General features: G+C 46.5%; 1 long non-coding RNA gene across 1 annotated transcript; it reads right to left on the reverse strand.

Annotated features, from left to right (window-relative positions):
- Nucleotides 1–7,314: 7,314 nt before the first annotated feature.
- On the reverse strand, nt 7,315–23,464 carry LOC119100921 (uncharacterized). Its single transcript, XR_005094480.1, has 3 exons — nt 23,352–23,464; nt 21,906–21,944; nt 7,315–8,030 (listed from the first exon to the last, which is right to left on the reverse strand). It is a non-coding gene; the product is annotated as an uncharacterized LOC119100921 (long non-coding RNA).
- Between the last annotated feature and the right edge of the window lie 1,392 nt (nt 23,465–24,856).

A 24,856-nucleotide genomic window follows, 5' to 3' on the forward strand; every position in this document is an offset into this window, starting at 1 on the left:
TTTCAATATCACCTTGGTATTCGTGACGTCAGAAAAAAAGTCACTCATCCCTGCCATTCCATAAACTTACATTACTTACTCTGTCAGATAATAATTTGAAATACAGCATCACCCGACCGATGCGTTTGTCGTGAGTGGATGTGAAGGGAACTGGAATGAAGGAGAACGAGAGTTGAAGAGACCAAAATAGTCCTCGTCGCCTGGTACACGAATACTTAGTGTTAAACTGTGGGCCTATTTTGAGGATCAGGTAGAACCGTGATGACGATGCGCTGCATGGCATGCAGAGTGAGAGCTGTGTACACCAGAAGTGAGGCTTCTATCGCAATGAGAGGACCCGTCGAGAGACTTGGTTTGATCAGGTGCGCTTGGCACGAACGCCTCAGACAAGCACAAACGATACATCTGTCTTTGTCTCGCACCTCCAGCTCAATAAGGGGTCAGACAGACGTTATCTCTTTGAGACGTCACGTTTAAGACAGAGTTACCAGGAGAGAAGGGAAGAGGTTGCCAAGGATCACAGTGCGTGACAGTGGGGGAGGGATGGCTGAAAGCGGCCGTGAATGCGTAACGTAAGTTGTGGACCGTCCGGGAACACCTGAAAACCATCTGAGCCGGAGAACACACCGTGGCCGACCTGGATGAATGAGCAAGAGTGTGGTGCTGGACGCTAGTGCTGTCGTCTGTGGGGCAGCTGTCAGACCGATTGGGGAAGGAACGCAAGACGGCGTATCGGTGACCATAAATCAATCATAGGGAGCCGGCTGGGCGGTGTATCGGCGACAATTAACCCTGCCACCGGCTAAGGTTGGCAGCGAGGAGTAGGCTAACTTGCGGTGTAGCGCACGAGCTGGGGAGCTGTTGGGAATCCATAGGTTTAACGGATGGAGGGTGTCTGATGGCTGCACTGAAACGCTGTCTGTTAACAGAGGGTGGTCACGCATCAGCTCACGAATGTAAACAATGTGTCGACGGGAGTGTTTCGGACAGATGCGAACTGAAGTTAGCATGTGTCGAACAAAATAGGCTGAGTTTGCGGAACTTTTAGGTATACATAATTAAATCCTCGCCCGGCATATTGGGTGCTCCGGTCTTTCTAGTCGGTGCCTTCTCTTGGGTTTGCGGGGGTTCCTGTGTTTGTAATAGGGCCAAGGGTGGATCATTTCAGGCCTGCTGTCGACCAATAGTGCGTGATGTTGACTGTCTTAAGCCTCTTACAGGTCAGATGTTTCCTCCTGCGTGCCTTAACCCTCGCCCTGGTAGGATGGGAGGATCATACAACCCCCCTATGGTCTTTGAGGATGCCTCTCCAACATGTTGAGCGATTACGTTCAAGTTTTCAGTAACCCGTGAGACATCCATTTGCATGTTTTAACATCAAAATCCTGTTCTCAGATTTCTGGTTTTGGAGCAGTTGCGGTTTTGGGCAGGGGCGGATCTAGCCTGGAGTTGTTGTTTCGTTTTGTTTTTTTCTGTTTTTTTTGGGGGGGGGGGGCAACCGTTCATCGCCAGCTGGCTGGTGTGGGATCCGAGGTCCAGTGCATGGTGTCTCTCGCGAGTACCTAGTACGGACACCTTTCAAGCGCCAAAATGCTTTTGAATCTTCTATATACAGTATGCATGTTTACAAAGCTCGTAACATAAAATATTACATTCAAGAGTCAGCAGAAATATTTGCTACCGCACCATCAAAGTCAAAACAGACGGTAAGTAGACGAAACTTTTATGAAGTTCTGGGAATTTTTTTTGGGGGGGGGCGCTAAAACATACTTTTAGAGTTTTTTGCGGGGGCCATGGTCCCATGCCCCCCCCCCCCTGGAAACGCCTATGGTTTTTGGGGAAAAGCTGCACGGCGATATACGGCCGACGCGTGCGACGGGCAGCAACCAACGACGCCGTGGAACGCGCGCGGCGGACCGACATTGTCACATTGACGTAGCGAGATGCCATAACTGTATGCTCAAAACACAAAAAGACACCATTGTGCTCAAAATGGAACAAGAAACAAAGTTTTGTGGCGCCGCAAATACCTTCATTGTATGTAGAATGCTGCTGCAGCGGAAAAAGTGTTATTCTCTGGAAAGGATGACCTTAGACCTGCCATAATAGGCTCAATTGTTAAACCAACAGCAACAGCTAGTTTAAAAAAAAAACTAGCACCAGTCGCGAGAAGCCTGTTGAGACTAAACCAATGGTGTTTCTGCCAATTCTGATAGCAAACGGAAGGAAGCTTGCATACCTCTCCCATCAGTCTACGTTAGAAAAACGGTGAATCAGGGCGAAGATTATGGACCATTCTTTCGATTTGATGAAAATGCATACAAGACTCGAGAGCAACGTGGACACGCGCATGGTCCGCCAATGACGTCGGCAACGATCCTCTCGTATTAAGCCCACTTGCCGAGGGCATATTTTCAGCAAAGTCGCTCCAGTACCCGGGGCCGTATTGCTAGCAGAACATATTACACACATGCCAGTTCAAGACCCTGAACAAACCGACTGTCCGAAGAAGCGTTAGTCGTGTAAAATATCTCGTCTCAGGAATTCATGGAAGCAACCGCAATACCAGCAGCTTTCTATTCCATAAACGTAGAATAACTGTGCGTTTATGGTGTCACTAGCAATAATACGCTTTCACGTTAACCAGTGCTGGATGCCACAGTTACAGCGGAGCGGCAGATGATCTCCCGTTAAGGAACCATCCTAGCCGATTGTAAGTATTGGTGGTAACCCATGGTAAGGTTTGAGGCTCAGACCTCGTAGAATTTAGTCCGGAGGAATTTCAAAGCATCTGACTCCCTCGCCAGATGATATGGGGTGGGTGATAACTTTCTTGTTTACAACTGCCCTCCCCAACCCTTCGCTGCGTCGGACGGGGAGGCCGTCCCCAACCCTTCGCTGCGCAGGCCGCCGTGCCCGGAACGGTCGCGTCGGTTTCCGTGCGTTGGCCAAGCGCTATGAACAGCAAGGACTGACCGCATGCACCAGGAATCTTTTTGGGGTTAACGTTTTGTTTGTTGCCCGGTCAGCTCCTGTTGAATCGGAGCACGAAGACCTAACATTCGACTCTTTTCTAAATTGGAGACCGATTCGCAACAAATGTTGAGTAAACGCGGTCATTGGGTCTTTAAAAATCGATTAATTTTGCTACCTTAAACATTTTGTGTGATGTTTAGCAACCCTGCGAGAAGATCAACACGTCTTATGTGTTCATAATGCAGTTGAGTACCAAACGTTTGAGAGGGTAAACACATTATGTGTTCATATTCGTCCCACTACATCACGGATATTTCCATTACATCTCAGCTTGTAGTGCTTCAATTTCATTTGGTGTCTGTTGTTTTTCTTTGACTGCAAATGAGTTGGGAATAAAAATTCCTGAGATTAGAAGTTTAGCAATGGTGTCATCTCAGAGAGCACATCAAGCAAAGGTAAAGAGTTTAATAACACTTTAATAACACTTTTAAGGAAAAGTTACGGAGCCATGTAAATCACGCTACCAGATTCGTGTGTTGGGTTGTGTTTTACCACAGAGCCAACGACTGCTATATTGCCGAGACGCCCTAATAAAAAAACACTTTATTAGTCGCAGTCCCATAGACTTAACATTGGCTTTGCTTTTGAAAGCATAATTGTCAGTGACGGCTCGCTGAACTTTGGAGCTAATACAAAGTTTTGACCATGGCTGTAACGGTCGGTGCAAGTTGCTTATTCCCTATGAGCTATCTGTGGGTGCCGAAAGTGCATTGGTAGACGCATCTGGTGAACTCCGGTGCTTCTGGGGAAACCAGAGATACGGGGTTCGAGTCGCTGCGGCGCCCGCCCTTTCTGCCAGGGTAAGAGGCATGTGACGCCGTATGGCCTCAGCAGCTAAGTGAGTCTTAAAGCAGCAGTGACTGACGACAACGACCTGTAACCTATATTAATGTACATACAAGTGTGATGATTTTGTTTCCAGTTGAAGCCATAACTGTACCATTTTTGATAACCTTTTACACAACTCTAACTTTACTATCCAACTTTAATCAACGGCTAACTTTGTCAGTCTATGGATCAACACGTTGAGAAAGAAACGGCAATTGGCAAACAGTGCTGAGCAGCGCGTCCAAATATGCGTTAAGTACATGTCGACGAGTGGCAAGCAAAGCAGATTTTAAAGTTGCTTGCTTTTTTGGTGAAGCTGCTTACAATGCTGCTTGTTAGTTAACTCGATTTTTAAACAAGATGACCACTTGTGGTTCATCGTACCTAAAAAGGTGCAAGCAATATCTACGTTATGTAAGAAACACAACAAAAAATTAAATCGGATCACATAGTAATGTCGAACTGAAGGTACGGAGATGATCCTGTCAGACATCATTTTCCTGAAATACGCGACTAAAAAATGGCATGCGTCGGAGTCCCATTGACTTATTTAGATGTTAAAAACTTAAGATGAAATATTTGGAATACGTGTTTCTGCAATCAACTGGTTGGTTTTAAAAGCATTTAAAACTTCCAAGAGTATAGAAAAGAAAACGAAAAAAGAAATTTCCTATCGTAATATAACAATTTTATCCAATTTTTGCTATGTTCATTTTCGCGCATGAATGTCTAAAATTGGCCCGTTTGTGGTACCGTGCTAGTTTGACCCAACCTAGCTTGAAACGTCGACGTACCAATTAAATTTCACAACCGGCTTCCTGCAGCCTGTCAAAATTTGTGGCAAATAATTTACGGAAATGGAAAATCAACGCATTTTTAAAGCTGCATGGTACATTTTGATATAAAATGATGAGGTGTTCTTAAGCTCATAACTCGGCTCCCTTACAAGATGGAATGACGCAAATGGTTTCGATCAAAGGACAATACAGAGCGCAATCGTGTGTAGGAAACATGACTAGAAGCGCTAGATGACTCGCCTTATAATATTCAAACAACCATAAAACACGTTAAAGATACCTCCAAGAGCTATGAGTAATGTTAGGTACGAAATCCATCACAACAAGGAATGTGAGTGTATTTTCGTGCTTAACGTCTTGTCACACAATGTCATGACCGTAACATGGTGGGTAAATTTCCGGAAATATAACTCTGATCGTCTAATTCGATCTCCAGCCACCGTTGGGATAATATTTGTTGCTTGACCAATAGGCCAATTTCCATCTCATTTTTCGGAGAGAGATTGTGCAAGAAACGGCACATCATTCCACACTGAGCGTGCATGAGTGACCGGGATCGTAAAATATTTTGTTTTAGAATAACCGCTGGCGATAACCATATTGTACGTGAGTGATGTGTTTTGAGGGGATTGTCGGTGTCTGATTTTAGAAGCCAACACAAAGGTGGTGAATTTATGTGAATCTGTCGGCGGTGAATTAATTCTCGCTCGGAAAGTCGACGCGGTAGATTCATCCTCAATTACAAAAGCCCCTTCATGTTACATCCGTTTAAGCCATGGTCATGAAATTTAAAAAAGGTACCAGTTCGATCCATTACGATTGCTACGTTTAGGGGACGGGAATCAGCAGGACGATTTTGTCTGATCTCCGTTCATGCGTGCATAGGTTACCGTTGGAGCGTAATGATGAACCTTAATTTAAGTTAGTGCGGGAAGAATGATGGTCAACGGATCTTCCCGTGGTAGAACATAGATAATGCAAGACTTTAAAAGCAGTGTGGAAATTTTAAAATTTTCAAATAATTCAATTTTGGACCGAGCTACAGCCAAAAGCCGACTATTATGTAGCGCTATTGGAAAACGTTTCCTTCATGCTTTACATAGGTATCAAAGCCTGGATGCTTATAACCGGCGCTCCGATATGCACATTATTGGTTGCAGTGTACTCGGCCCAGTGTGATGAAAACGGCGTTTGACGTTGATATCATAACATTGGAGGTGGGTGACCGATCCTTGATCTTTACAAGCGCCAGACATGCACTGTGATCTAATTTGACGCCGCAGACGCCGCAGACGCCGCAGCGTAATAACGTTGGCTTGCTTTGAACATAAGGAATCTTATAGATCCACATACGGACACAGACAGGGAGGGGTGGAACCAGGCATAAGGGGCACTTGGCCCCTTCGGTCCCTCGGGATCCAGATGTTCGCTCAGGACTGACAATCAACGGCCCGATTACAGAGCACACAGGGCCGAAGGGCTGACCGGAGATCTCCAGTCCGAAGGACCGGAGCCCTCTGATGTCAATCAAACTGTCTCTGGTGGTGAAAGGGGCCCATCTGAGAAAAGACCTTCACTTCCGTCGAGATCACCAACAATCGGCCCTTTGTCGGACTGAGACCCATTTTCCAGGCATGGACACTGTCTGGGCCCACGAATGGCATTCAAAGGACCTCGCAAGTTGCATTGGTTGCGGTTCTCTTGTCTGACACGATGTCCTCTGATCACAGTGCATACGTAAAAATAAATTTTGTGCTGCTCGAGTCGGCCAGAGGCCCATTTGGTATCCATCACGGCCCATCACGTGCCTTCTCCGTTGGTTCGGACCCTCTGAGAACGACAGAAGATTAAAAGCAGTGAAATGGTGCATCATGACTAACGAGACAGTTTAAGGGCTCCGATTCTCACAGGAGGCCTCAGTAATAACCGGGAGCTCTCTACTCCGCTTCGACCAGTGGCTCGTTGAGTGGAACTGGGTCCCCTGTGCAAATTATTTGACTCCCTACGACCGTATGTGATCTTCCTGCATCAGTGAGAGCCACTGCCTCTATCCGGGTGCAGCTGCCCCGCTGAGAAGACAGGCCGCGTCGGGGAGGGGACCGGTATACAATACATTCCCTGAGGGCCTCGGAATGGATCAAGGGGCCCCGATTCCCACGTCGCAAGATGGAAGCTGGTGAATACCTTGCGCTGGGATGGAAAGGTTCTTGAGCCACTAACCGGAAAAAGTAATACCCCTCCCCCTGGTGTACTACCATCTACTAGCGTAGTGCAGTGTGCTATGCACCAGTATATCTACCACCCCAGTGTTCTATCCACGTTCTCCTCCGTCCCGCATATCCGAGGGTCTGTTAAGTTTGTAAAATTCCTTGATGTCCTCTATGAGCGCGAAAGCCGGAGGAAGCGGATTATAAGATGAATGAAATTAGGTGAATTCCGGTAAACCTTTGAGGATTTTCATCAGGGGCCTTTATTGCGCTGTGTTCTCCCTTTTCGACTTACCAAGACTCTCCTCCTACACCACATTATTCTCCAACGCTTCTCTTGTTCTCCTAGACTTTTCCTGAAAACATTCCTTCTTCTTTATAGTTCCACACAGCCCCAAACTTCGTTGTGCTTTCTAAAAGGTCTCGAAAACTCCACATCTGTTTCCATTGTGTAGTTTCCGATGTCGCCTTCTTTCAGAAACAACGTAGATACACATCGAAGCACAATGCACCATGCGTCACAGCATTTATTAGTGACTCAATGGTTCATATAGAATGTCGCATAACCCATGCCTGCAACAAAGTACACTTTAACGAGCACACACAAGTTGCATCTCTGAGTTGACTGTACACGGTACACCACATTTTTCTGAACAGGAAACATACCAACAAACTTGACCTGGCGGAGGAGATCGCTATGCCATGCTAGAGCTCCCAGCATCGTACCTGAGACAAATAGGCGGTTACGTAGCACATATGCTCCGCGACGGTTTTTGATGCACAGCATCGGAGCCAGTGCAGTCACAATGACTTGGCTACAGAACATCAACGCTGGATACCCAGAGGTGTACCGCAGTTTAAGATCAGTTAGTTTTTCGAAGGAGGCGGACACCTGCTACATCTTCTCCCGCTGCGCGTGTGGGCTTCCCGAAACAGACATTGGAATTTGCAGACCGTAAGAATTCTAAGCTTTGTCAAGAAGTGATCTGGCAGTGTTTACGCAGCCCTTAATCGTGATACCACGAAGGTGACGCGCCGAAGACGGTGAAACTACGTCGAAGCTGGTGACACGGTGCTGTTATTGACGACATCAGCGCCGGATCTGTAAGCACGACGACGAAGCCGGCCACGACGGAGCCCGTGAACGGAGGAACCTGTTGACCTGAAAAACATTCAAATGCATATGAAATTCTAAGAGTGAAAACAGGGAGCCCTAACAGAACGGCACGCTCAGCAGACAAAGCCAAGGTAAACTTGAGTTCACTTTAGGTGAAACTGGGAAATTCCCTCCACTGTCTACACTACAAATCATTTCACACCTCCAAATGATTCCTAAACGGATGGCTTTGCCCGTCCATAACATACGGTAGAAAAGGTTTTGATTGCCCACATTTTTTCGCACTTTGCGAACCCTGGCAATATTGGAGTAAAAAAATGTTGCAGCTTGTACCGTCGTGACAAACACAAGATTCTCAACCATGGTCTGCCCTGTTCTACAGCAAGGCCGCTCACACCACACAAAACTCCCTACCCTAGGTTACCATTAGACGTCACGTGAGGCAAAATTCGTGTTGAAATAAAACGCCTTGGTACACCCGTTTGATATAAATAGGGCGGAAAATAGAAGTAATAAATACCTCAAACATACTCGTCCAAATCCATGACACGTGACCGGAGAAGCGGAACAATTGCATTAGATGAATTGACCTGACCTGACATGATCTTAGTCTGAACCGCTATGACCTTAGCATGAACTGACATGACCTTAGCCTGAAATGACATGACCTTATCCGGAACTGACATGACTTCAAAATTCAGTGCCGAAAAAGCATAAACAACAAATCACAAAATCTAGTTTTTAACTCTGTGATATGATCCTAACGGACAAGGATGCGTTCGTTCATTTCACCTAGTTACGCAGGTCTACGGTCAATATTGTTGGTGTAATTGTTCTGATATTTGTTTTAAAATGCTGGTTTCAGTTGATCTGAGGTCACTGAAGACTTCAATGATTTTTAAGGTGACCTGCACTGCCTGTAGCGTCGTCAAGCATGTTATATATGTCACATCAATGCCTGGGTGCAGTTGCACAGGATGACCACTGTTTGAATTTTTTAATTAAACGATTTGATTCTTAGATATCATAAACACAACGTACTGTTGGCGCTGGAATGTTAGGGGCTCCGTATTTCGGACATCAATTTAGAACGAACCACCTGGTATGACTGCACTTTTTGCTAGCGTGCGTTTCAGACCATGTGACATTTTTTCTTAGTTAAAACACAAAGTAATGGAGCGTTCCATTCACTCATCATGCTAGTAACAACGCTGAAAAAATTCATTGTAGGTAAAGGCCACCGTGATGCATGCTCTGACGTCAGATACATAGTCAGGACGTTCTCCTGGCGCAAAAGCTAGATATCAGAAGCGACGGGACAGGATGGGACAAACAAAAAAGCAGAACACACGGTAGTGCATGACAGATGACACGGCAGGACAGAAGACTTGGGCGGGGGGAGGGGAGGGTTAAAAGTCCAAGGATCGAGTACAGAGGGCGGAAAGCGGAGAACAAAAACAAGACGACCAGAATAAAACAACAGAAAACAGATGAACACGAAGCCCGCCCGCCTTGGCCAGCCCACACTTTTATGTTCTGTTCAAGACAAACAGGACAGGACAGGACAGGACAGACCCGGCCATGACAGGCTCGGCTTAATGGGAGTGTTTCACCTTCGCCCAATGATGGTGCCTCATGGCCTCCCCGAAAGATGTTGGAAACTGGCAGGCTATGGCTACGGCAGACACGGCATGGAAAAGGTCTAGTCAAGCTGCACTAAATGGGTGTGATTAAATGTGGATGAGCGTAATATTGGACAGATCAATCAGGTCATATCCATCTAATTAGAGTGCCTAGCTGTCTCCTCATATGTAATGAGCTAAAATTGCTAAAACAATGCAGAGGATGGCGTCATATGGGTTCGGAAAGCCTTACCAGAGGATTAAAAATAGTGAACACCGCCAGGTGTGACCTGGGACGTCGTTTTCGTCACTTGGCTTTTACAACGCACTCAGATGCTGAGGCTATGTGGCGTCCCCTGCCTCCCATCCTGGCAGGAAGAGTGGACACCGCGAAGAATCCAACCCCGTACCTCTGGCTTCCTAGATGAGCAGTCCTACACTGTCGGTACCCATACGATATGGCATGCCAGATCAAAGCAGGAAAAGCTGTTGTTGCATGGACCCACCCAGCGATATTAGGAAACTTTCATAGCTTTAACACCATTCAGTGTCACATCGGAACAGCTTCAAAAAGCAAAGCCGTTTACAAAAATCATAGTTCGACCTAGCTTGGCCTTGGTGAAGACACGTGACAAAAAAACTAGAACGATTTCGATGCACAACAGTGATATTGATATGCGATTCAAGGGTCAAAGGTCATCGCCATTGTCACTGGCTCGACATCCGCACCAGGACATAAACACTGCCATCTGGTTCATTGGCTATTCATCCACTCAAAAAAGTACCGTTTACATGGATGGTCGAAGGTGCTACCAACTTAGACTGGAAGGATAATCTGACCAAGGACCTCTCATTTGCGTGAACATAGGCAAAACCGACCCTACGTCTGTTTGAAAGCCGGTAGTCCAAGCTTAGATGTTTCAGATCGAGGTGCAATTGTGTGGACGAAGTGCGTTTTTGAGACAGATGGTCGCAGTGGTGCAGCTGCTTTGCGGGTGATAGCTGGAGAGCGTCAGGGCTTGTGCGGAGATCGTGGCCGGATAGATGTGTGAAAAGATGGACCTCGCCAGATTACCCACCAAACGGCGTCGAATGGTGCATATTTCTGTTAGTAGATGTTTTGTGCCTATCAGTCTCACAGGCTCGGAGCATGCAGTTGCCTGCAAACTTTGATTTTTGTTTCGGGCTTTTTTCCGGTTCCTGCTCTGACCCAAGGTCACCATCTTTTGGAAAGGATAGACCGTCAGTAAAACTTATCTGCACACAAATTTTTTGTAAGTTGGGGCACTTATGATGACCTCTGACCTGGCACAAGGACATTGCCTTCTGGACAGAATGGCTATCGACCATGGCGCATCGATTGGTAAGATGGAGGACTGGAGGACAGATGGAGCTTTGGCCACTGTTCCAACAAGACGGGTTGCGCGGTCAGATGACTGGTGTACGGTAGCTAAAGCTCCGGACACCACTTCGACAAGACAGGCCATGTCGTTCGGTCGCTTGTGGATAACTGGGGCTCCCAATACCCTAGCAAGCTTTGGACACCTCTGCATGTCCGCAGGTCTGGCTCCTTTACCTCCGGAAAACAAAGCAACATAATACCGCATCAGGCAACAACCAATTAAAAAAGTCTAGCCTGTCAGGGAACACAGAAAGTAAGCTACTGTAGCTGTAGGTTCCCCACAAAAAGGTATATCAAATAACATCGTGCCCAGAACGACCGCGGCAATACCAGCGATAACGACCCACAGAGTAAGACGAACCGAATGGATGTGGCCCTCAACCAACGTTCAACGTTAAAGAAAATGCGGTAAGTCTTGTCCTGGCGACCTTGACGTTGGAAGGGCTGTAACTTCTCTGATACAGCGTACCGGTCCAAGATTTGGTATCGATTGTAGTCAGGTCAATATCTACCCGTACGCGGAATTTGGAAAGAATTGAAGGAGTCGCCATCATTATTGGGATTTTTAATCTTGCTCTATCTCCGGTAATAGGGCGTACCGGTCGAAGATTTTATGCTAATTATGCTCAGAAAAATACGCCACAAGTATTAAGAAATTTTCAGTTCAATGTAAGGAGTCCGCTGAATATCGAATATGAAGCTGAGTCAAGGATGAAGAAAATGTTTTCCATGCCACATATATGGCATACCTTAGCAGCCTTTGCATTTAAAAAGCTATAACTTTTTTGATACAGCATATCGATCCAAAAGTTTGTGCGTATCGTAATCAGAAGGCTAATATGTATAAACACCGATTTTGGAAAGGATTGAAGGAGTCCGCACTGTTTATGGTGATCTTACATATTGTGATGTCTCCGGTAATAGGGCGAACCGGTCCGAGATTTTGTGCTCATTGTGGTCAGGAGATTAAGCTGCATCTGTATGCTAATTCATAGGCAAATTTAAAAAGTCTGCTGAATATCGAATATGAAACTGAGTCAAGCGTGATAAACAACACGCCCTCGAGCCTAGTTAATACGGATCTTTGCTAAGAGGGGAACGCAGTTTAGTACCGATTCGTACTAAAAGTGGCGGCGTTTAGTACGCGAAGACGCTAAACAGAGCAGCCCGGTAATCCAGGGCTGAACAGAGGAAATGAGGCTGTTTAGAGGCGAAGGTCGTGAATTTCTTTTCGTTCGATGGGAGTAGAAAACCTTCGCCATTTTGGGATCTCAATTCCCATTTGAATGCGAGTTGCTCCTAGGACGCGGCGAACTTGGTTGGTTGGTGGTCAGTGGGGGGCATTGTGGAAGCGGTTAGGGAACGTGCCTGGAAAAACTCTCACGCGTAATTTACAGAAGAGTGTTATCTACCGGCTGAGTATGATATTGATATATCCTGGACTACAGGGCCTTGGGAAAGATATCGTCATCCGGGTAGTGCAAAGAATGGGATACTAGTCTCGAGATGTCGTTAGCACCAGACTTGGGTTTGACCCGAATGCATTGAGTCAGCTCCGGACTCGCTCACAGATTATGGAATCCGACTTAGCTCGTGACTCAGTTGTTCCATTTTTCATTTGACTGAGTTCAGACTATAACATTGAAGTACTTAACTCATGACTCATGCAGGATGCAAAATGAATTATCGGATCTCTGGCTCATTTATATATGAATATATATATATATATATATATATATATGTATGTATATATATATACACATACGTTGTGTAGCTATATATATATATATATATATATATATATATATATATAAATGAATATCTACCTCTGGTGTCTGGCTGAAATTTAGCAGTCTTCAGAGCTTAGGATGAACAACATTGGCTTTTCTGTTAAGGAATTGTGATAATACTGCTTTGCTGATCGTGCAAGAAGTTTGCATGCTGCATGGTGTTAATTTTCACACCGAAATGAGATGTGAACTTGCCTAGGGCGCACCATTTTTCTTGTGCTGTCAATTTGACCCCAGCCATATGACTCACTGATGCAACGTTGTGGAAAATAATCAGTCCATGACTCAGTACATGAAAAGTTTGACAAACGTGATTCAGGTCATGTCCCATACCAGCACTTTCCTAGTGAACAGATGCAGCATATAAAAAATTTGATTAATTCTTGATTTGTTTTTCTAATTTAATTCCAAATTGATTAACTCATAAGCAGATTCACAACTCAGCTTGATTTAAACACAGGTCTGGCTAGCATGTTTATATGTGTGAAATCTTGCATTTTAGTAGTGGTTACCAGGTTACGGTGATCACGTCAGGCAACCTGGCATTATTTTGGAATGTTGATTGTGTTGTTGAAAAAGATTTGGTGTATCGCGTTTAACATTTCAACTAGATGTGATTTGAGTCATACGCTGACATCCTAGATGTGAACTAATCCTTAGAATGTGCATGTTAGTGGTGTATATATATATATATATATATATATATATATATAATATATACATATACATATATATCCCAGTTTCTGACTGATATTTTGAAAATGTAAGCTGTATTTCTGGATATTGCCACTTCTATTTCGGTCATCATTATCTTTGTGGGTATTGCCTCATCAATTTCAGCCACGAATACAACCTTGGTAGAAATTATCAGCTCATGATTAAGCTCATGACGTTTGTGAAGAATGTGATTAGCCCATGACTTAGAATACCATTTTTTTTTCCAGTGAAGTGACTCAGGTTACACATCCCCCTTAAATCCTTATAGAGTCAGGCAGGCAGAGTCAGGCAGACAGATAGGTTCTAGAGAGGGATATGTATATGTATATATATATATATATATATATATATATATATATATATATTCTCATTCCGGTCTGTGGTCAGTGCAACAACATAGCTTGCGTAATACTCCAGGAGCGGGAAAGAGGAAAAAGCCGCCAAAACGTGGTGAAAATCCCATCCTCCGAACTTATGCCACTGATCAATACGAAACCTTCAGAATTTGGAGCCGTTTAGTCAATAGCTTGTCCTTCCCAGGACATGGTGACTTTGGGATAGGTCAGAGGTCACCAAAAATTTCCGAAAGTGAACGAATCGACCTGAAAACGTCCTCATCGTTAAGCGTACGGAACAGGTTACTACAAAGCTTTCACTTGATGATGCGCCATTGTTGGAATCCTCTCCTTTTTTAAACATGGTGACAGTTGGTCAGGTCAAACGTCATCAAAAAACGTCCGATATCTCCAATATTGGCTGTGGACGCCTCCATGCTCCGAGCCTATGTGACCGATCGGCACGAACCCTGTACCAACCGATGCGCTATGGTCGATAGCCTATAGCCATAGCCATAGCCAGAGGTTAGCATCAGACTTGGGTTTGACCCAAATGTCTTGAGTCAGCTCCGGACTGGGTCACAGTCCTGAGTCCCCAATAACGCGATCGTTCCCTCGCCCATGCTTGGTCACATCGTCCCCGCTCCGAGGTTCTGGTTGTCGCGCTGGCGGCTGGTGGCCGGTGGTGGTTTGGCCCGTTCCGTTGCGAAGGTGTGCCCCCCCCCCCCTCCCCCGTGTCCTGACAAGTTGGCGCGTGGGGAGGACGGCTCCTGGAAGTGTTTTGGTTGGCGTGCTAGACGCACCAGTGAGTGCTCGTTGTGCAATATCATTTCCGTTCCATGCACTGTGCTGCCGCGTGGCAGGACTCTTTTTTATTGATTTGATGTTTTTGGTACGACCGGTACTCTCGCAGGGTCGTGCCTGTTGCATGGAGGGCGAAAATCCCTCCAATATCGTGCATCCTTCCCCATCCAGTCGCGTGGAAAGAGTCCCTCCTATAGAAGAATGAACCTCAATTACATAAAGTCGGTTCTCGTCATTGTGTAGAGCGTCATATAAGGCTTAGTTGTGTGTGGGTAAGAAATCTCCCTCCCCTTAATCAAAAAACGCTCTAGACGAGACCCTGGGCCCGTATGGCGTTTTTCTTGTGCAACAATACATTTGCGATATCTCATCGCCTTTGGCTTCTAATGTGTTGCTTGAAATATACGAACGATATGTTGTTTGTGTTTTCAGTTTGCGTCCCTTTTTGCGTATTTTTTTCCGGCAGGTAGGATAAATTTCGCTGTTGCGGATTTCGATGGGAGCGGGATGGGCATCACTTCAGCCCTTCGTTAGCTGGGAAGGTGCTCTGCTGTTGAACCGCTGAGCTGCTGCTGAGAACGCAGCTGCCCTGCTCTGGATGACTGCTTGAGGAGTGCTGCTGGCCGCCCGGAAGCATTATGTGTGCCAGCAAGCTAGCGCAATAATCAGGGGCTTCCGTCAAAGTCAACTGGTGCTTCTCCAGAATCATCATGTTTAGGGAAGTAGGCATTGTACCATATGGCTCAAAATGTTCAGTTCGTACTTCACGAGCAGTTCTGCCAAAATCTACGGCGATGAGTTCCTTGCCGCGGTTATTGGTAATTCCACAAGATAAACATGGCAGATACAAACTCCACTTTATTTCTCTGAGCACTTTCGCGGACAACAGGAGCAAACCAAGTTTTCAAATTGTGTTATAAAAAGGAAATGACAGCACTTTTCAAACTGGGCTGGCAGTGTGCCAGGAATCTGCTGTTTTATTCTTCATTGCAGACATTTTTATCAAGTGCAGCTATCAATCCTTCACTGCTTTCGTTACCATCAGCCACAATCTATCCATTGCGGGGGCAAATAGCGAATGTCTAAAGCGACCCAAACTCACCCTTTAATGAGCGAAGTGGATCGGAAACCAACCGCTCTAGGACAAGAAATTACTACCGAGATAATATCGTATTCTCATATAGACCGATGTCAGCTACCGTGCTCCGATATGTCTGATAATGACAATGATAAGCTTGTTAACATCGTCTTGGTGACATGAAATACAACACTTAACTTCTTTCTCATGAAATATAAGCAATTCCAGTGATTAACCTCATAAATGGCACCAATGATGTTTCGATGTCGTTATTGTGACCGCAGCAAGAGACAGGTCGGCAAGTAAGACAAGTAAGTCAAGACAAGTAAGACAAGTCGGCTTTCAGGCAAGCGCTCTATGCACATGGCCTCACGCAAACGTTTCCCATACAAGTACATCGAGAAAGTGCATGTGTAGTGCATTTCTGCGTCGCTGTTCGGCATAGCTGCTTTCGTTATTATCAACCTCGGGAAATGATCTAACATGAAATCAGTTCTTTCTAGTAGTAAACTGTGTACATGAAAAGTAATCCTCACTCAGACCGCGTAGCAATGATTTCAGGAACCAAATATCGCCATTTTCAGGGGCCATCCTGCGCAGCACACCGCGCTGCGGTGTCTCCCGCAACGAAACGATATAGGTATCTGGAAAATGGATTCCGCTGGAGAGGCTGCGACGACGGCACGGAACACCATGCTGGCGACTGCGACAACGGCAATGCATAGCATTTGTTGAATGGTTAAGTGATTACTGCATTGAGCATGATAACAGAAAAGTGTATGTTTTGTGCAATGGTCCTGTTGCCGAGGTAATTTCGGTGATAGCTTGCGAATAATCTCCTAAAAAGTAAAATAGTGCGGGACTCTGGGCATGGTGTCAACAATCTGCACTTGTGTGGCAGCCAGGTGGCGGCAACCGACAGGCACGTGATGCGCAGTCAGCGGGTCACAGCATCAACCGCGGGGCGGTCTGTCGCTAGCCAATGCTATGGCGGTGTGAAGCATGTGTGTCCTATGCGTTTCGGCATAGGGAAAGTTCCTCCCTCCCATTGTTGCGGAGGCACGAATGCCACAGTCCGATACGGGGTATCACTGACTTCAGCTTGTTGGCGCTCAGCGAGTCCCAGTGGTGCGCCGCCATCGCTCCTGCATAAGAGACGACGCTACGGCGTACGTGTCCTAAGTTGGTTGTGGTATTACAGGAATGCGTGTCCCAGTCGTAGCTCAATTTGTTGCCGCGTCAGCAAGACCTTTTCCTTACATCCCCGCGGACTTGGGATGCAACACAGAAGGCCGTTTTTCCTGATCCATCCAGCGGGGTAAGACACGTCTAAATGTCCTGGACCAGTAGATTCGACGTGGAGAAGCCACGAACAGTCAGGAGGCTGCTCATGGTGTCGGAAAGAGGCAAATGAAGATCGCTAGCGTCAACTTTTATAACAGAGTTGTGATGATGGCTTTAAGCTCGGAAGGCCGACCGACCGACGCGTGTGTAGCCCGCGTAAATGGCCGTGTTATATAGCCACATACAACAGTGCATCTTATATCTGCATCCGTCGTAACACAATTCGTATAAGTCGTCAAATATCCGTCAAAGAAGGCAATATGCTTTAAGGCTGCGTTTTCAAGTTCCACCGCGATTATGTGTTGTTTTCGTGTTTGGTAAGGAGACGTCCACTTTGGAGCAATCCACGGCTTTAGATCTGATGACACCTCGTAAGCTGAAGCCGTCACATTGTCGTGACCGTTGGAGTTGCCTTCGTAAGCCGCATAAAAATACTGGTTCGTAGATGGAATAATCTGGGAACTGCGCTAGCTTGCACGTGCAGCGCAGTTCCAGCATCTGCCTTCGCAATGCTAGTGGGGCCTATCATGACCAGAATCCACGACCAGAAGACTATCATGTGAATGCTCGTGACTATACCTGATATTCGCCTGCGGTTTCCGCAACACAGACAAACCTATTCCACGGGACCGGCGATTGATTGTGGGACGCGACCGGTGATTCCTGCGCCTTGCATCAATTGTCGCCTTTGAATAATGGTAGGACGCACCGCCGTTGTATTAAACAACATCGCATCGTTTCGAACAAAGAAAAACGATCGGTAGCGGCCAAATCAATTCTCCTGGCTCGCGCATACAGGACGCTACAACCTATACCACGTGATCTATTTCACATGACTGAATATGAAAGGTTTGGACGTTAGGGCATCCAGACCGTCTGTGCTGTATTCATGAGAATGCGTGAATACAGCAGAAGTTTCATGTGAATGCTTCACAATGCTAATGGGGGCTTGTGCGCTTCTACCAGGCAAGGACGATGTTACCATTTTCTACGATTACATGGACGATTTTAAACAATCGTCGCGGAGGTTTTTATGTGCACTCAGTATGCTACCCGTCGGTCACATCGTATACCTACTAATTTTCTTGGAGAGGGTACGTTGGTTGCAGGGCTGTTCGTTACAGGAGGATGCCCAGCGTCATTGCAGGTACTTGTTTCAAGTTTGACATTGCGAGACATCAGTGAACCCGAACGTCCCGATCTAAAGGTCTAAAATATTTTCACGAGCGAGTTCACATGAGGTCTTGCCTAACATATTGGTGTTGCTATGTTCACTAATTTTTAGTATCTCAGGGGGTTGATCGGCTACCAGAGGGCATCTTATTCAAGCTGCCACCAGAGCGTGTTTGAAAAAGATGTCAGCGAATTTTTTGTCTCGAAACGTATCACGACAAAGTGGAAAGTGTGACCGTTTATTGAACATGAATACAGCACACCCACCTACTAACAACAAAAAAGCGTGCGTCACAACTTCGGGCCCTCTTTGCAGTTCATCAGCTTGTCACCGGAACATCAATACTCTCCACTTGAAGCGCTAAAAATGAAAAATAAAAACGTCATTCTTAAACAAAAGCCTTGATCTAAATCCAGGCCTAGACTTGTTGGAAGTGGCCAAATCCAGGACATCAGGCGGGAGAGAGTGGGCTTACAGGAAGCACGACCCCTCTGTCTGTCCTTGATAACTTCAGAACCGCTTTCGCAAACAAAATCAGAGTTGAATGGTGTCGAGAGCGAGCCATTTAACGATTTTGACGGCAGGAAAGTTTTGGGCCAGACCAAGTCATGCGAATAAAAAACCACACAAGGTCACATCAGGTCACGATTTATTAATTGCTATGTTCCGGGACGCGGAAATTTAAATTATCAAACAATGTCAGCCGCTACCCATAGATTGCAATGTGTCAGAATGATATGAGCGTTGAGCGTGGTCCAATGGCCATGGAACTGAATGTTCCCCTGCATTGGTCTCATGATGCATTTAGCGATGTTGAGCCGCCTCCATCACGACAAATGTATAGCCCAAACGCACACCGGCATGCAGGACAGAAACACAAGCGTCTGACAGCGCACGGCAACATTTGTGCAGCCTATCGTAATGACGTGACAACAATGTCTCATTCAGGCCTGTCTTTTTTGGCCCTCACATTGCGTCCAATTGACCACTAGAAAATTATGCCGAGATAAGTAGCACTGCTGCGAACCGTGAGATGCCAATTGAGGAGAAGCGGAGCGGAGATAATTCTAACCCCAGCGCAACCGGTCCCGACTTACAGAGTGAACGATACGACAGTCAACGGACAACGCAATATGCGACCAGGAAGTCGCAGAGCACACAATGACCTTGACGTCTGGCCTTCCACGCTAGCTGTCTGCATACTGTGCGCTTCCATTGTCAAGGGGTCTAGGCCAACCGGCCACCGTGCAGTAACAAGGCTACATCGGCGAGCAGATAATGAATCGATCTGTCGCCGGCTCGGGTCGATGTTCAGGCGGCCCAGCCGGGTGAAGGCGCATCCTGGCGGCGACACGCTGGGTTGTCGCACCCACGCTGGTGAGCGACTAGTTCTGGGTGCGCCGATTTTACCACCCGCGAGAATGACAAACGGCAATTCAGCCACCAGCCATTATCGACGTGGGGAGCAGTCAGAGTAGGTGTTGCCACTAGCAACCAATGGCGCAGGCAGGGGGACAAGGGACACGTGCTCTCTCATTAGGTTCCGGGGGGGGGGGGGCCTCAGGGGTCTCTCCGGACTGACGATTAAAGGCCCACTGGCAGATCTGAGAGGCTGACCAGAGGTCATATCCAAGGGCCCAGCCCGCTGGGCCAAACACTTCAATGCCAGCCAGAGGACCTTTGCGCCGATCGGGGGCCACTTGAGCAAGGGCATATAAGTCTGTAAGACACTCCCAATACCGCAAAGCCTAATTCTTGTCGGCATGGCCTCAGGGCCCATTTCTCAAGAGAGGACGAAGTCGGGGCAAGCGATTTACATTGGTGGGGCCCTCGCATTTGTCATGGGTCCTCAGTGTCTAATAGAGGGCCTTGTTTTGGCGCGGGACAGAATCGGCCGGGACAGTGTTCGAGGAAGCCCGAAGAAGGTGTGGAGGGCTCACTGGGACCGACGATCAAGGGCCGATTGGAGGGTATAAGGACTTAAAGACTTGCCGTTGTCTTATTCAGGAGCCACGCGTGCTGGGGTGAGCCCTCATGTGGCAGTCAGAGGGCCCTTTGCACCAATTGAGGACCCCTACATGTCGATATGGGCCTGAGGGTCCACCCAGCGGCTGTCACGGGCCCAAAGCACCTGACAGGGGCGCTGTGTTGGCAAAGGATCCTGAGTCAACCAAGGGCAGTGTTTGATGAGGGCCCAATTGGAGGGCACAAGGGAGCCTGAAAGGACTGGATCCAGGTCGCACAAAAGATCCCCGGCCGTGACCTGAGGCATCAGTGAGCCTCTTGCCATGATCGAAAACCCATTGAAACAATGCGGCGAGCGTCTATGTCGGCCAGAGACCACCAATACTGAACAATTCACTACCTGTCGGTCTGAGCTCTGGGGTTCACTTCCCAAGCAGGAAAAAGGCCTGAACCCACGATTTGCATTGGTGTGGGTCCCCGAAACAATGATTGGGGCCCTGTTCGTCAGACCCCACAGTACATAACAGGGGAAAAGGATATGTGTTAACAAGTGGCTATAAGTACTTTATGAGTTATGCTTGAAGAGGCCTAAAGAGGAGTCTAAGGGCTCTTCGGGACCAAAGACCGAGGGCCGATAGGAAGGATAAAGGGCCCGAAGGAGCGGCCATAGGTTATGTTCAGAACACCCCAGTAGGGCTGTGACCTCAGACACCAGTCAGAGGGCGTCTTTTTGGGCCAGGGACCACTGACACCGAACAGCCAAGCTAGTGAATCTTTCACCAAGCTGGTGAAGCTTGTAGACTGCACTCAACAGCCAACCCTTCGCCGACGGCCGTGCCATTATACCCGTCGCTTGCTCCGCCATCTTTCCGAGTTTCGGCTACACAAATGGTTAGCAGAAATTGCACCCTTCCCAGTACTCACAATTCAAATGGACAAACTCAAAAACGCGATTTCATATTCAAGTCTCAGGGACTACACTCAACCCTGGGATAGCCACCCAGAACACAGAGCACCTGCAGCCCAACATCTCAGAGGCCAACACATGACTCAACACTAGCGAGCGCCTCAAGACCTTAACAACCGAGATCCCTACCGCAGCGGCAGAAGGGACCGTATCTCAGGCTTTGGGTCGCACATACCCGCAATACCTACCGGCTGCTAGCGTCATCTGTGGAGCTTATGGTTAACTACAGTCTCCACTAATTGCCAACAGTGTATATTGTTAACTGTCGGAAATGCCTGACACACACACACACACACACACACACACACACACACACACACACACACACACACACACACACACACACACACACATATATATATATATATATATATATATATATATATATATATATATATATATATATACATGTAGCAAGCTATTTCCTTTGTACATGTTGATGTCATGCAATTGAAAGATGCCTTGGTGATGATTTCCACCTTTTACATTGTATTATGAGTTGGCATTACACATGAGAATGTTGACATGGATTGCGGGGTGACCTTGCAATACATTATACTGTTCTTGTGGTTTCATGGGGTTTTCTGGCACATTGACTACAATGGTCATTTTCAGCCCAGCATTATGCATTTCATTTTCATCAAACTTAAAAAACACCAAATATCCCAATAACCCATGCATCACAACCAAAATCACCTCAGAAGCTAAAGATGTTACCTTACCTCCGTCACCACACAATTTGGGTAATTCTTGGTGCAGCTCTGAAATCAAGCAAAGCCCAGTGAATTGTTACAAATTGTTGGTGCGAAACATCAGGCATTCACCGGTCACTGCTGTATGTGTATACTTAACTTAGCACAACTATCGCACAAATCTCTGGAACATGTGTGGTGATAATTTTGGTATCAACTTATTCACTTATTGTTGTGAAAAATGTATTATGAGATTCACCCTATAAACTTTGACCGGGGAAGAATAAGAGGCCGGGTAATTAAAATCCCACCCAAAAGAGAAGTACTTTTGGCTTATCTAACACACTCCCCAGAAACTCCTCCTCACACCAAATTTAGACCAGTGACATACCTGGTGAGAACGAGATGCCTAAACAAAGCATAAGCATCCCATTCTAGGACTTTTCACCCAAAATTGATACAAATTATCACATTTTCCATTGTTGGCCTAAACAATTCCCCAATACCAATAAAGAATTCTTACATTTTGCACATTACTCCCAAACTACCACCAGCATTTGATACAGCATTCAATATGCTGCATTAAGGACATTGCCAAGAGGGATCACAAAACAGCAGACATTAAGCATGGTACTCTTCTGGAAAACAGCACCCAAGCAATGGATGTTACAACAGTCATCATTATGTCCCAATATCAAAAGGACAATGAAAGATAAAATTCAGTTTGCTATGCCCTGTGCAGCAGTCTGTCAGCTTGTTATGTGATGTGGAGCAGTCTGTAAGCTTGTTATGCCAATTGGAGCAGTCTGTCAGCTTATTGCAGAGGTTGAAAGAGGTTATGCAAACCTGGAGAGGTCTGGCATCTACATGGCCATTAATGTTCTATTACCTTAAGTTGTCCTATTACATTCATAGTTAATATAAAATAGCAAGCAAGGGGCATAAATAAATTGGGGCAGGGGCCAATTAAGCAAAGGCAATGGCTTTGCCTGCCATCCCGAACAATGAGTCTCTCTTCAGCTTGAGTTTTTCCACAAAAAGGAGTAGGGTGAGGGTGGAGGGCTAGTCAGCAAGCTGAACTAAAACCACCATCTAAACATGACATTTGATGTGGCAGATCTTACTTGCATGGTCAACATACAAGCCTCACTGTATAATCACAGCGTGATACATTAACTATTTCACACATTAAGTGTTAAGATACAGAAGTGGTTGCGCGCATTATCTGTTGCGATAATCCACCCCACTCCCTGCTTCATGTGGACTCGAAATTGGGGGGTCATATCTCCGGATGAAAGCAATTTTAAGTCTACGAACATGCTGTCTTTAAATTCTAACATCCAGGAAGCACATTCATGTGGCCGAAACACGGGGGAAAATCAGGCCTGGGGAGCACATCAGCTCAACGTTTTCAGCTGAGCTCCTAATCGATTTTCGGAAGTGACATCCCTAGCGTCTTACACGGCTAAAACTTACCTTCAACTTACCGATCTTCTTAACCACCTCGGACAATACGGGCACTGTCCGAACGTGACAGCAGGGGCTCCGGAGTACCAGCGAGTGGTCTGAGCCCCGTTCTTGGTGACCAAATGGAGGCCCATTCCTTACTTCGAGTAAGCCAAGGCGATGGATGACGTTGTTACCGACTTACCTATGACGTCATGCCCAAGCCCGTTCCTTACTTGGCTGAGAGGCAAAGGCCGCGTTTCATTTCAACTACTGTGTTATTGGTAGACGAACACAAGTCCCGCCCACTGGGATGCTAGGCTGTTTCATACCAGCTACTGACTACTGGAGAGCGTTACATTAGCTGCGCAGTTGTGACCATCAAATTTGGGAAGAAAAATAAGTTTGTGAGTGGGCGGCAGCGCGACCGCGGTCAAAAAGCTGTTAGATGAAGGTATAAGTAACGGGAAAGATCTTGTGTGCTTGTCATCCATACCTCAAAAACATACACGGGAATGGAAGCATTTACGTTTGACGAATTACAGAGAGAAATTGCCCCAGTGGCTCCATTAGGCGACGACCCACTTGAAGTCGTCCATTACCGCGATCTCGATGGGTGAGTTGCATCAGACATGATAAATGATAATGCTAGGGGTGCAGTTTCGGAAAATGCTTTCCCACTTTACATCAAACTTGAGGGGAGATGAAGCCCAAGTTGGGGGTGGGTGGGCTGACCCCCCCCCCTCCCCCAGCTGAATAGGAACTGCACCCTTGAATTAGGATTTGATCAACTCTAAGCCATGCATTTTTACTGCTCTGGACAAGCTTGCATGATAACATTGGGTGATGAGAATGTCCATTGGCTTTTGCCTAAAATATTGAACATCGTGTTTTTGTTGGTGATACCTTCCTGATGCTTTCCTGGCATGTGTCTGCAGACCATACCTGTTCCTGCTGGTGTTAATTTTCCAATCTAATAATACTCCACATGTCGCAGGGAAGTTTGGGACCGAAGGAGATTGGAAAAAATGAAGACTTTTATGAAAAAAACAGTGCCACTACTAACGGACGAGCAGTACGCCGAACAGTTCAGATTGAAGAAGGGCACGGTCGGGAGGATTGTTGGACTCCTGGGGGAAAGGGATGAGAATCCCTCTGGACAGGGGAGGGAACCTTATCCCAGATAGAAACAAGTACTCCTCACTCTTTGGTACCTGGGAAGCATCATCAGCTTCAGAAAAGTGGCAATGCTCTTTGGTTTGGCAACATGCACTGCTTGGAGGTTTGTGGATGAAGTTATTGAAGACCTGGTCACAATGAGGGATTTGTTCATCAACATACCTGCTTTGGAAAGCATGGCACAAGTGATGGAGGGGTTCAGGTCGCTGAAGGGGGTCCCCAATATGTGTGGTGCTCTGGATGGGTGGCATGTAGGAATACTACAGCCTCATAATCATCCTGAGGCATACATCAACAGAAAGGGCTTCTTCTCAGTTAATATGATGGCCCTCTGTGATTCATCCCACAAGTTCATG

This window comes from Pollicipes pollicipes, unplaced genomic scaffold, assembly GCF_011947565.3.
Source record: "Pollicipes pollicipes isolate AB1234 unplaced genomic scaffold, Ppol_2.1 Scaffold_4881;HRSCAF=5763_pilon_pilon_pilon, whole genome shotgun sequence".
Taxonomy (NCBI): Eukaryota; Metazoa; Arthropoda; class Thecostraca; order Pollicipedomorpha; family Pollicipedidae; genus Pollicipes; species Pollicipes pollicipes.